Below are 14,571 nucleotides of genomic sequence, written 5' to 3' on the forward strand. Positions count from 1 at the left end.
CTTTCCACTCCATCATTGTTCCAAGAGATAACTGCATTGAGCAGCACAGCCTCTAGGGGCAGCCGGTAGCAGTTGAGTGCTTATTATACATATGAACGCGCGCAGGGGTCAATTTGGCCGGACTTGTTTGCACTCTGGCTTTATATCAGCTGCCCATAAATCACTCCATAAATCTCCCGCACTTTAATTGTCCTTTTCACTTTGTTTCACTTAGACAGAAGGTCGGCGAGCTGCCTTTTAAAGCCGCTCTGATTGCCGTTCACCCCTCCCCGCGTCGCTCGGTGATAAACCTGTTCTCCGTCTAGCCCCGTTCCCCGGCTCCCTTGTCCTCCCCTCGCCGGAGCAGAATTGATGAAATTGGTAATTGTTATAGACTGCCGCATCGGCTCGTCGACCTTCAGCACCACGCGGTGAGCGGGCGGTTTTAATGGTACCGTTTCTTCATTTGTGGTCCAACACTTGTAAATCCTGAAGGCGACCCAGAGACTACCGGCTCTTGGATGAAGGATGGAGTTGTGATGTAAAAGATCATCACTTAGTGCTTACATTCAGAACCTTTAATCTAAGTATTTCATGGTGGATTTTCACTCTTTGAAGCTCTATTCATCTTAATTACCTCAGTTTTCTTCACAGAACAAATTTCTATTTTACCCTTATTGTTAACGTCCCTAATCTCTGGCCCTAATCTTATCTTAAACACTGGCCACTAGTTTGATACTTATGTTCTAAATGAAAAAGCGCACAATAAAATATAAATTGGTGTATTTATAGTAGCATCTCCAGAAAAAGAAACGGTAATTACTGTATTTATAAACGTACTTCAATAGGCTGGCTTCCTTCCCTAGATAGTTTGTTCACGGAGCAACACTAGACTCATGGCTACAGACAAGAATCTGTTTGCTTTTGGATATCAAGAGGAAACATAGAAAACACCCTGTTTATTATTATTATTATTAATTCTACCAACCTAAAATGTTTTTTTTGTTTTTTTAAACCCTTCTCTGAAACATTTTTATTTTCCTGTTCTTTCCACGGAAGTTTTCTGTGCGACCCCTTCTTTTTTACTGACAAAATAGTATTAATTTCCTCTAATACATCCTTATATTTTTGTACCTTTTTATAAAGTTGTTATTCCCGTTCTCTTCCGAATGTTTGTTTCAGCAAGTTTGTCTTCAATATTTAGTATTTTCTTCCTGCGTTTTTACATTTGAAAAACATTTATATGATTAGTTGTTCTTCTTACATGCTTTTGTAGGCCTCTTATGATCCATTATTTCTTTGTACAGAATGTTTTTATGCAGGAGTAAAGGCCAGTGATATATTTAATCTTACATATGTATCCATTAATGCATTCAAATTGCTGATATATGATATTTTCCAGTTCGCTCATAATGGATAAACATTGTTGCTGGTGTAGCATCCTTACATCCTTCCCTGCGTTGCTCAGGGGCTGTTATGACCCCCAGGAGTGATGCATTTAATGCCTTCGAATTGTTTCAGAATCAAGAATAACTGCGTTTGTTCGGCACCTTTAGCAGGTTTCCTGTTTACCAGCGCAGCTGTGCACAGCAGGAAATTTACAACCCACAGTGTCGTGATTCTTTCATCAGAGAAACGCGTTACTGAAGAGTGATTTATCAGCAGCTGCTTCAATACATCGTTCCGTATAGAGCAGTGGATATACTCGCGTTGAACCTTGGTAACCTTCTTGGAAATGTAAGTTTGATGTGTGTTTTTTCATGACTGATATGATAGATTTTTTGGGGGGAACCTGAATGTAGCTTAACAGAAAATAAACTTCCAGGACAACTTTTCTTGAGTCTAGAGCTCAAGTGTCAAACTGAAACCGCACGAGACGACAACATTCGAACCACAATCTGGGTCACAGGCTGAACAAAATGTACTGTATACTTTTTGTCGAAGTCAACAAGTGGCTGTCCTCGGAGAAGAGACTGAACAGATGTAACGTTGATTTGATTTTGAAGGATTTCAGGGCAAATTAAATCATAAAAGTAACATCTATACATACTAGTTTATTGAGTTTTATCTTGTTTTCTGCAGTTTCCAGATTTATTCTTGACATTCTCTACATCTTCTTGCTGTTAAACTGGTACATTTTTAATCACTTTGCACCTCCTATGATGCTAGGAAACATTTAATCAGTACATATTTTATTATTGATTTAATTTCAAAGTTCCTGTGGGCCACGTAAAATGGGTTCCAGGGCCTTGAGTTCCACACATGTGGTCTAGAGGAGGGGGCCACACAGTGGCAGCTGGCCCATAGAGGGCGCTGGGGCGAGGACCTCCCACAGTTTTTTTTTATTTCTTTATCTTTTAATACTTATAATTATTATTTAGTTTTAAAATAATCATCAATGTTAATGATTTCGTATTTTTGTTGAAGTCTTCTCACTGATAAACTATATTTGCAACGATTCATATCTGGGGTCTCTTTTGAAGAGCCCATCATTGACGTTTTTGTTACTCAGCAAATCATTCACACCGCAAAACTAACAGAGAAGTGTCGCCTCTGAGTATGATTTTCGATGACAATTACTATAGATGATGGTAAACGCTCGCCTGTACAGTAAGATAAATTGGTAGTTTGCGTCACCATTTTGGAAGTTTGAGAAGGTTTCAAAGGTTCGATACCCGCTCTGGACATTCTGAGATATAATTTTTTTGTTTTTTTAATTATTGTTTTTATTTGCAGTCCATTTGTGTGTGTTTGTGATAATCTGGTAGCAAGTACATCTGATGTTCTCGTGCAGAGGACAGGTTGTTGATAGTTTTCCTCTAGTTTTTTTTTTTTTTTTTTTTAATTTTGTTTATTCTGTATGATTGTTTGATTAAAATCTATTTTAATTCGTATATAAACACGGAGCATAAACATAATTATTCATCACTAGCTTTTAAAGTTTTGATTTCTAAAAGTAATTATTATTTTACAAACACATTATAAGTTAAGCCAATTTTTAACCAGTTCCATAAATGGTATAGACAGTGAAATGTACCAGAAAAGAGTCTCACCTAGAATATTTTTCACTTACCGCCAATGAGTCCACAACTTTTCAGCAGTTTTTGGCACTACAGACCAATATTATTGTATTCACGGACCAACTTTCAGATAAAAAAAGTCAAACTAAATCGCATAGTTTGTTTGACTCATTTGCACCAGTTTACCAGTTCATTTTTTTAAATAAACTTGACTTAAACTAGTGTCTTGACGGGTCATAAAGTCGCAGGCAAATTTTACTCGGAAGAAATAACCATCTTTTTTGTCTCCGTTGGAAGCGCGTAATGTATTCCTCTGTCAAAGTAGGTGAAGTATTTTAGGACGGTGCCTGTGCATGGACGCCCGGCTGCTACAATCATCTACACCACCAACGGAACTCCCAGTGGGAGACGAAAATCATTGGTGACCTTCCACAGTCTGCACTTCCTGCTTCCGTCTGTCTTCTCCCCTGCTCTGTCCGTCTCACTCACTCGCTTCTGTTTTATACTCGTGTCACGGCTAATGAAGCCCTGTGGATACACACACACACTTACACACACACACCCACACTTACACACACACACACTCTCCCGCCACACGCACACACACGGGGACAAATTGTGACCTAATGAGCGTCTATTCTAGAATCCAAACGGCAGAGTTGAGCGCGGTTGTGTGTCATTGTCACTTCCTCCTGCCAAGCGTCTGTTTTGATAAGAAAATAACTGAAAAAAGGGGTCGTTTTTTGTGGCCTTTTGACTCGTTCAGCTCCTTGATTTGTGACTTGAGTAACACAAAACTTTTTCAACGGATCGGATTTGTCGTTTGTTGCGTGTTTATATTATTATTTTTAACTGATAATAATTGGATAATGAAATTGATTAACTTAAGGGTTAGAATTTGCTGTTTTGGTGGTTAATATATTAAAAAATAATAATTAAATTATGCACATTGGATTGAAAAAAAGAAGGGATTAAGTAAATTCTCGTCCTAGATTTTTCTATGAAATGGAATATTTCTTTGGCCAAGATTAAAGTTACGGGGTAACCACTGATCAAGAGACGAATCTTGACTTCATGACATTAACTAAAATGCGACATGGAAGCCGTCGAGTGTCCGAGGCCAGGGTGGAGGACGCCCACCAGGCGACGTGAGCGAGGTGGGCAAAAGCCGACGAAATGGGAGGAGGTGACGGTGATGAGAAGAATGGACGCTTGAGAAGCTTTTTCGCTGAACCATGAAATGAGAATTTGAGGGTTTTTATTGATGGAAAACGCCCACACACAAGTGACCACTTAAAATTCCGACCTCATCCAGCACCGCTGACCATGTTTCATGGCAATCTCTTTTCTTGATCAAATGTTAACCCTCCCTCCGCCCCGCCCCGCCCTGCCCCCCCACTTCTCCCGAGTCTCCCCCAGTTTGTAACCGCCGCTGCATCTGTCAGCACTAACCAGCTGCTGAATTGAGGATTAAGTTTCCATTTTTCTCCCAACTTCTTCCTGACGTCTCATCCGTCAGCATCTTCCAACAACATACAGTAAATTGATGGACCCTTTTATACTTCTTGATTAACCTTTAGCAGAGGTCAAACTCACATTTTCCTCCTTAAATATGTAGTGAATAGACCGTAAATGTAACTTATTATATACAATAAGTCATATTTTTATATACATTGAGTCCTATTTTTTTAATGAAATAGTTTTACATTTTCAGGACATTTTTTTTCTTCTCATAAGGTAAGAGGAGGCTTTGCTCCATGAGCCCCGGACATGACATTGTAAAAAACTCGTGGCCACCTTGTTAAAAATCTGAATATTTATGCAGAAACAACTTTGAAACGGGGACTTTGGTTGTGGTTTCCAGTGAAGGTGCGCTAAGTTTGCTCACTCGGCTAAAACAAACTGAGCGCGTCTCCGCTGGAAACCACAACCAAAGTCCCCGTTTCAAAGTTGTTTCTGCATAAATATTCAGATTCTTAACAAAATACAATGAAATACCTACCTTCTAGTCTAACAAATGGTAGTGATATTAGGGTTGTACATTCTTCAGAATAAACAATCTGGTGTCAATAATGTGAGAACATTAATAATGTATAAAGAAAAATACTTTTTTAATGTTTAGTTATTCCACAAAACAATGTCTCTCATTGAGACTAATACCTCAATATTTAAATAACCATATATAAATAACACAAATGAGTATTTCATGGCCACTAAACTTTTTTTTTCTTTTTTAACATTTCATGTCTGGTAAAAAGAGTTTGAAGGTCACATTTTTTAATGACCGTGGTTCATTTATTAGGGCTATTTACTTGTTATAAAAATGGTTATGTTAAAAAAAGAAAAGCAAATATTAAATATAATGTAATAATTCAAAAAAATAAATGAGTTGAAAACGAAAATTAAATGCTGTTAAAATATTGTGATCTGTCAGTGTATTGATAGTTTCATACACCTTTATTTATATAGATAGATAGGTAATTAGATATCTTTTAAAAATTATTAAATTAAATGTGTAAGAAAAAATGTGTATATTAAAATCAGTTTTACGATTGGTATTTGTTTATTGAAACCATAATCTGATGATTTAATTGTTGGAAAAAAAGGCACAATTATTTATATTATTAAAGGACGGGATTAATTAAGTCTAAATTGGCGTTAATAAAATATTAAGTAAAATGTTTAGTATTCTCTGAGGGCAAACGAGTAATAAATGAAAAAATAAGGATAAACTTTAGGGTGAAAAGGGACATTTTAAAAGGATTGTTGGGAATATTCCACGGATTTCCTTTAGCAACAGACATGTGTTCACTGAATATAACTCAATAAATCAAAACGTTTTAAATGTTGCTTTGACGTTAATTTAATCCCACTTTTTGTGAATAAACCTACAATCTCCATTTCAATCCCATCCTGGAGTTAATTAATACGATCTACGCTTCCAAGGGTGGAGCAGAACTGGTTCAGCATATGTTCAACATGTAATGGTTGTGGGTGTCGAGTCTTCTTCTACACCCCGGCAGGCGAAACCGCTCTAATCTCCTTTATTTTTTTCAATATTTTGGGATCTGAATCCGAACAAGTCGACGGGATCGGGTTCAAGTTCAGGTCCTTTTTGCTCCCTGGAGGCTTTCGACTGTGTGGTCTTATTATCTCCTCCCAGTCAACACACTGAACGCCCCAAACCGACCACCAGCTCGGCTAATTGGAGATGTTGTATCACCTCCCTCGTGTCTCTTGCTCTTTCGCTTTCTTTCCTTCTCACACTCACACATTTACACACCGGCGTCCCAGTGGGAATTGGCAGCTCGGAGCGAATTGAGAAAGAGAAGGCAGAAAGTCATTACTTCTCGCGCGAGATTGTGTGTCGGCCAGTGTGTGTGTGTGTGTCTGTGTGTGTGTGTGTGTGTAGATGTATGTGTAATCCTACCATCAGTATGCTGGTCATGTTTTGTAACAGAAGGAAAGAAATTGAAGAGTGAGAGCGAATAAGGGGAGAGGAGAGAGGGGGGGGGGCGGAGAGAGGGTCCAACACCGAGTTCTTTTGATTACAGATGGTAAATGTGCCTTCAGTCACCTCCGCCTCCTCCTCCTCTTCATCGTCTCCTTGTTGCCTCTCATTCAGGGGATTCGAGGAGGGACGTGAGCAGAATTACACTGTACGAGTGTGAGAGTTCTGGTGGAATAAAACAACAAAAAAAAAGTTTAAAAATAAATCGAAATACTGTCGTGATATTTGAAGCTCCTGCTAATGTGCACGCTCGCGTTTTTTTTCCTCCCCAAACAATTGAAAGATGGGTTTTGAAATTAAAGATGCATGAAAAGCCCGCTGGGAAAGCTTGTGTTGAATGTGGAAGTGGTGTGTCGACGGGAAGTTGCAATTACCGGGTTCAGAAGTTCAAGCCCAATTAGGCGGTTCGGTGTCAGAGGCTTGAAACGCTGTTCAAATGTAGAGTCAGAGAGCTAGTTCTTCAATAAATTAGTCGATTTATTTTAATGTTCAACAATACATATCTATGAAATTTGGTTAACCTGATATATCGTTATGTTCATTATCACGATACTGTATCTATATTTAACAGCGCTGTGTCCATTTTTGGCTCTAGATTTAGATTTTAACATCATCATAGTTTTTATGGTTTATATTTCAATAAATTGTGTGTGAAAAAAAAATAGTTATGTTGTTATTCACTATTACATGCAAATATTTACATCAATGGCTGAGTACGAGAGGATACAGTAGACACCTGCAGCTTTTAAAGCTGATGTTTGGACATATTTTGGTTACAAGAAAAATGAAAGCAGTTACGACTTCGTCAAGAGTCATGTGGTCTGTAAATTTTGCAACACCGTAGTCAAGTACTCTGACAATACTACAAATATATCCTACAGTTATATAGATATATAGCGTATTGTTGCCCTTGTATCGTGATACGTTTCTCACTAATAAACATCATAGATGAAGCTAATTTTTGTTGTTTACAGAACAACAATTCTAAGTGATTGATGACTCACGTTGTCTAGATGGAAACGCATAAGACGGTGCTAAAGTTTTGCCTTCGAAAAAAAGTGTTGTTTCTCTACCCTTTTCTCGACAACATTCCCAAAACTAGATAAAAGAAGGCAATGTTTATTCCTTTCATTTTTGTTTTGCCTTGTTATTAAGAAGGTAAATAACCAGAGTTAGTGTGACGTGTTCTCGCCGTATGTTCCCTGGTTGTGACCCAGTAACATGAGCCTCACATTCCAGATTAATGATGCAGGTTGGATACAAACAATGAGTGCACAAAAAGCAACAGCCTTAAGCACATTTTTACTCATTCACCTTGCCTGAAAACGCACAAAAGACGTGTCTTTTTTTTTTTTTTGGAAGGCGTCTGAGGTGAATAAAAGGCACAACCTGACAGGATTCTATCCGCATGATTTACCTGATTTGAGAGGGATTTTAATATATGCACTTTTACTTCTTGACAAAAGATTCAGTAGTATAGTATATTTCATTGGAGTAGTGTGACTAAAATAAAATATTTTTATGCAGACTACAACTAATGGTATAAGGTGTTTTCAACGTCTGCATTTGTAATTTATCGAGTTATGAACGTCATCCTGCATTCATTCCTCACTCACATTCATATAAAGCTGCTGTGTACCACTGAGGTGTGTGTGTGTTATGTTCATGTGATGCCTGACTGTGGTTCCAATACATTTTTAGACTTTTGACAGCTACGACTCGCATAGTCTTATAAACAATTGAAGTAAAATTTAATTGACAAGTGTTTATTGTACTTGTACATTGTTTAAAAAGTTCTTAAATGACTAAATGTAGTGCGTTTTTGTAATAGTACTCTGCGAGGCGTACTATGGAGCGCAGTGGAGTAATACTATGGTAACTTGAAGAGTGATACTACAGGTACTTGCAGAGTAATATCACGTGGACTCACGGAGTAATACTACGCAAACTCGTGGTGTCATAATACGCAAACTCGTGGTGTCATACTAAGCAGACTTGCGGAGTAATACTAATCGCACTCACTGTGTTCTACTACGTGGACTCACGGAGTACTACTACTCGGACTCGCGGAATAATGCTACTCGGACTCACGGAGTAATACTACGCGAAGTAATACTGCGACTAGTAGTTTTGAGATAAGTAATAATTGACACATAAGACTTTGATGTGGGTCTACAAAAAAATAGTTTTTTGAAGTCTACTAGAATGGTTTTGCTGTAATGGGATTAGTCTGTGTTTGAATTGAGATAAAACCCTCTAGTAGTTATATTGTGCAACTGCTTGTAACCGGTTACATGACGGTTACAAGCCACAACTACACGTTTACATTTTTTTATTTTTAGCTTTGACTACCCTAAACGATTGAACAAATAGTGCTGATAGTGATTATTCCTGTTCCAAGCCTGTTGTAGCTGAATAACACAACACCTTATGAAAATCTTTGATCTTTTCCAACTTTTTCACAACGGTCAGATCTTTATTTCAGGTTTTTCCAACACCTGCCTTGAAAGCTTTACTTGTTTTCTGCTTTGAAAGAGCCGTTTTTATTTGCTCTCATCCATTTTAAGGTTAGAAATCAATCTATTTTAAAGTTCGATATGAACCCGATGGCCTCGACAGAATCCCAGCTCGTCTCCCTGCTGACGACTCGGCTCCAGATGACCCGAACTCCTCCACATTCCTCTTTTTGTTTTCTCACATGTTTCTGATCACTGGGAGAAGAGCGAGAGGAGATGGAGCAGAGAAGGCCGGAGGCGGCTTTACAACGGTGACATTTTTCATCTCGCTGATGCAATTCTGATTGATTAACTGGCTGCTTGATCGATCAGCGTCAGGGGCGGCGGGTGACATTGCAGTATTCTGCGACCTCTGACACCATTATCATGTAATGATGGCCAGTATTAGGAATTATGGCGATACGCGTCTGGAGAGAAACGAGTTAAAAGACCTTTTCTCTTGTCTCTTAATGGTTTCTGACGTTTGTGTGCAGTGTTTTCTGTTGGCACCAAATATTCCGTAACAATGGAACATAAATTCATTTATACAAACGAGCTTGTTTTCTGAAGTTTCCCGAGGACTTCCTGATATTTGCTACTTTCAAACAGTGTTTGCATCTATGCTAGCAGAATGTTAAACAGTATAGACTTGTTTTTGAGCTAATTCCTTTCTCCAGGCCACATAAAATGGAATTTGATCCATGTGCTGTTAAGTGATCATTTACGGAAAGACCTTTCGGCTGCTTGCGGTTTATTTTTTTTTAATTTGAGGTCGAAATACTGAATACATTTCCTTGATGTCGGAGATCACCAAAGCAAAAACCCTCCTAACTTAGGCAGAACGATTTAAAGCATTGCGATTCAATTTAGTTATATTATTATTTATATATAATTATATACATTTTCTTATGGCAAAGGCTGCGATTTAACAAAACAAACTAAAACGTGTACGCTGACTCTAAAGTAGATGGAAGCAGAAACAAAAGTGGACAGAGAAAAATCAATGTCAGTGTTTTTCATATACATTTACATAATATTTACATATTACATTTGTGTAGCCAGTTTTTCTTTTTCATTTTTGCACTTTAATTAGTGTGATATTTTAAATTATGAGTAATATTGTCCATCCAAGTTGTGTTTTGTTGTTTTAGTTTTAATATTTTACTAAACGTTTACTCAAATCTATATGTATCATCAGGCCTGGACTACAGAGAAGGACTTTAATATGTTATATGTTCTATCAACTGTAGTGTTGGTCATAATATACAATCATTCTTTAGAATGACAAAAAACTAAATTGAATATTATATTGAAATCAATTACATTTTTCTACCCCAAATTCTGTATCCCTCCTCCTCACTGTACAGACATGACTCTGAACAGCAGTGAAAGTAAAGTAAGGATATTTTTAAAGTTATTCCACACTTTCATGAAGCTTCAAAAAATGAGTCCGACAGCGCAGCCCTCTGAAACGGTTCATGTTTTCACTGGGAGTTTCACAGTGACGCCCGCTGAGCGTTTCTATACTGGGTGGATCTATAAGTCTTGCTAATACCGAGGAATTTCCGCATGTGTTTTGTCCAACTGAAAATCTCCCTTCGTAGCATCTCAACTCGACCACAGTCTATTTCAGTCTCTGCGTGGGCAGGAAGGATTGATGGATGGACGGACGGACAGATGCAACCCTGAGGGGATAATGGAGAAAATGAACGTATTGTTTTGATGACCCTCGTCGCTGGGTGAAGCTCTTCACCAGCATGTTTACAGCTCGCAACATTTAATAGGATCTGACTTCATCAGAGAGAGAGAGATGTGGGAGAGATAAAGAGCAGCGACGTGAAAAGTGAGAAAGACGGAAAGATGTCACTGGCCTTGATGGCGCTGAGGTCACAGTCTGATGCAAATAACCTCTAAAGATTTCTGATGAGTTGATTCATTTCGCCTCTTGCCATGTTTGCCCTCCATAGAGCGGTGATTTTTGACGTGAACGGTTGTGACTTGTATGCCATAAACAATGGCGGACGACGTCTAGAAAGGATGGCAGTGAATGGAGTCGCGATGGAAGGAAAAGTCGATCATCTTTTCCACTCTCGTAGACGAGGTTTTTAAAATCAACACTCGACTGTCGATAATGTCAATTTTCAAAAATGTTGGCTGGCTGAAGGGATGTTGATGGAACAAAGTGGTGGAAGAGGAATGATCCATCACTGACCTAACGGACACATCTGCATGCGATGGAGGAATTTAACTAGCTGAGCGCTGAGGCAGCATATTCCTCTGCCATGGAGCTTATTCCAAATGAATGGAAATTCAGCATGAAATCAGAGGAGAAACTTCTAACAATGATACTAGAATATATGGTTGTCAAGTATTGAAACTAAAATATTGACACCAGAATATTGTATCCGGATATGATACGAATTTTGTTTTAAAGTATCGATTATTTATTTGCTACACTACCTCAGAATTGGTTATCATAGTGGCCGTTTCCGTTCCTTTTTGCATTTTTCTTAAAAACAATTCTTGTAAAACTGATCTTTTCTTAATCCTCATGGTATTGAAAGTTGTATTGAGTATCTACTATCTTCGCTTATCGGTAGCAAGTTGAACATAATAGCATCGTGACAACCCTACTAGAACCATGTTTCTTAAATAAATAACTACTTTACTGATCAGGAATCAAACCTTCATCCCTTTTCTGAAAACAAAAGAATCTATCCATCCCTAAAAACAGTTGATGACCGTGATCAATAACATTTGCTTTAAATGAAGTCAATTTTTCAGTTTAGTTTGCAGATAAGTTGTAGTGGTGAGAAGCCATACAAGACCTTCCTAAATCTAGTTTAAAGGTCATTGGTTTCATTTCCCACTTCACTGTCCATGTGTCAAGAAGGTAATAATCCAAACACTACATGGTTTCGAGTTGATATATTCAAGAACTTTGGGCGAGGTTACAATCTTTCCATCCCAAATATGAACTCCTTCTACTGTTTGCCTCATTTCTCAATGCGAGGGCTTAAGAAGAAAGGGGGGGGGAAAAAAAAGGTTGAACAGCAGCCGAAAAAGGAATAATACCCACCTGCTGTTCCCAGCGAGCCAACATTCTACATCAGATTTTCTGAGTGTGGAGAGCTGGTGTTGTAAGTTGTAAGCACTGTGAAGCACAAAAAACTCTCACACTGGAGTTGTGCTGACAGGTCAGCAGTCCTCTCGTTCTAGGGGGAGGACGGGAGTAATAAATGAGGTGGTGGAGAGAAAGGTGAAGAGGAGGAGTGTGACGGATGACCACGGCTTCCTGTAGCCTTCAGCTATCAGTGAGAAGAAAAAAAAGAAAAATAAATAAAGAGGGGAAATCTCTCAGGATTCTTTGGAGGACGAAGCAAGTGTCCCTCTTGGCTCACTTTGCTGATGTTTTAGAAATATTTAAACCACAGAGATGGATCTATAAACATGAGGTGAAGGAGATGCTGAGAAGTTTGTTCGGTGCTCAGTGTTGTTTCCGATGTTTTAACAAAGATGAGTCACAAATGTTTATGTTAATTATTATCCCCAAGAATTGTCGAAATATCTGATTTATCTAGCTCTCATAAATGTAATTAACCTCTTACCCCTACTACCCCTTAACCCTTAGCTCTACCCCTTCGTCTACCCCTTAAAAAGCAGTCTCAAGGTCTAGAGGTAGAATTGGGACAGTCTGCATTCTGAAAAACAGATTCAGAAGAAGTCAAAATCTGCTGCAAAAAGTACACACAGATGGCAATGCACACAGAAAGATATAGCAGAGGTGTGAGGCAAAAAATAAGAATCGCCTGGAGAGATTTTCCATTTCCTGTCAGCCAGGCAAACTTCCTGTCACCATGTTGATTTACTGTTTCATTATCCTACCTGTGGAGCTGTAAGCCAGCCAGTGCGTGTACCTTTAAAATTCTCATTACGAGTGTAGTAGTGTTTTTCCAGATATTGTTTCAGAGTGTGTGTGTGTGTGTGTGTGTGGCTCGCAGTGATGTAGATATGTGCGGTTTCACCTCAGGCATGAGCCACTGACAGCAAAGGTAATTACAGATACACAATAAGCAGTTATGATTTGTGAGTTACACACTTTCTTTGTTTAAGAGACAAATTTGATGCAGAAAAGCATGAGAGCCATTACAATTACATCTGTTTACTTCTATACATGGTCAACATAAGTAAAGGGGTATTAAACATTTGTGAGTGGTCGACAAACCAGACAGAAATGCACATTAAAGAGGATTATCTTGCTTAATATTAATCAGTCATTCATATGCGCAAACAGGATTTTACAACCTAAATGTACAATGATGCGTTTAATGCCTTTAGCTGGAGCTTAAATCCATGTATCCCTGAATAAACTTTAAATAATCTCTTTATTTTCCCTTTTTATTCAACCTCCAAAGAGATAATTAAATACAGTTAAAATCCCAAATGTTTTTTTAGAACGATGATAAAATGGTGTTAAGTGCTCTGGGATTTGTGACATGGATGTCGTCTCGGTGTGTTCGAGAGGCAGAGCTTCATTAAGGCAGAAGACCGATTTGAAAAGAAAAACTGAAAATTGCCTCAGCTGCCTGTTTTTTTTCATTTTTAATGAGAATTCGCAGGCTAACCCAGTGACATTAATTTGACAGCTGAAGTTGAGTCGGGGAAAAAAAACACACAGTCACACCAACACCTCTCCAGACTAATTGTCATTAATTTATTTCACTTGTTTTAAACTTATTACTGGATTTTTTTTAGTGTATTTAATTATATAACAGCTTTTATTTGAAGGGATTCAAATTCTGTTCAATCTAACTTACCTAAGAAATGACATTTAATTGGCGTAGATAAGGTAAGGAATGGCCAGTAACAAACTAAATAAAGTAAGAATAACAACCGCCTCTCCTCGTTTGCAATGGTGAAGGACAGACTAATGCGGTTTGGTGCGAGTCCTTATGTGCGACCATGACGTTTGCCGATGATATGGTGATGGGAGCGAGGAGAAGCTGGAAGAAAGATGAGTTTATGTGAGAGGAAGGCGGAGAAGAGGGTGCGAGCAGGGTGGAAACGACTGTAACATAAAGTTTTGCGGATAATTAAACAAATTAAAATTAAAAGATAATATAGAACTAGATAAGATTAAAAAAAAAAAGCATTAAATGATGCTGAGATATCGTACAATAAGGTATTATTTATACTATTTATATGCTATTTTACATTTAATTTACATTTTAACTAAATATTATCAGAGTAAATCAAATGTATATGATTTTGATTTATTCAATATTTTAGTAAAAGATATTTAGGCAAAAATTAAGGTTATTTATTGCGAGGAACGTAATCAAAACCTCAAGAAAATCTAGAGAATAAAAAAATGGCTGATCTTCAGACGACCATTTGCTTCATGATTTAGAAAGCTTACATTTGTTCAGGCTTTTCCTTGATTTTTCTGGAACTCCTGTTGTGTTATCAGTTTTATCTTGCCCTTTAAAGTATATACTTTATTGAATATTGTTTTGATTGTTTAAGCGCTTTGTGACCCTGGTCTGGAAAAGCGCTATATAAATAA

General features: G+C 37.9%; 1 protein-coding gene across 6 annotated transcripts in view; it reads left to right on the forward strand.

Moving 5' to 3' along the window:
• The window catches only part of sulf2b (sulfatase 2b), an 88,297-nt gene that overhangs the window by 33,705 nt on the left and 40,021 nt on the right, over positions 1-14,571 (forward strand). The window contains exon 1 of one of the 6 annotated variants that reach the window (XM_087781250.1): positions 1,625-1,716. The exons of the other annotated variants lie outside the window; for them this stretch is intronic. The gene's annotated coding sequence lies outside the window, so the exon portion shown is untranslated. Of the gene's footprint in view, positions 1-1,624; positions 1,717-14,571 lie in introns of those variants that run through there. 6 annotated transcript variants of the gene reach the window in all.

Source organism: Callionymus lyra, chromosome 19, assembly GCF_982586985.1.
Source record: "Callionymus lyra chromosome 19, fCalLyr1.hap1.1, whole genome shotgun sequence".
Classification (NCBI taxonomy): domain Eukaryota; kingdom Metazoa; phylum Chordata; class Actinopteri; order Syngnathiformes; family Callionymidae; genus Callionymus; species Callionymus lyra.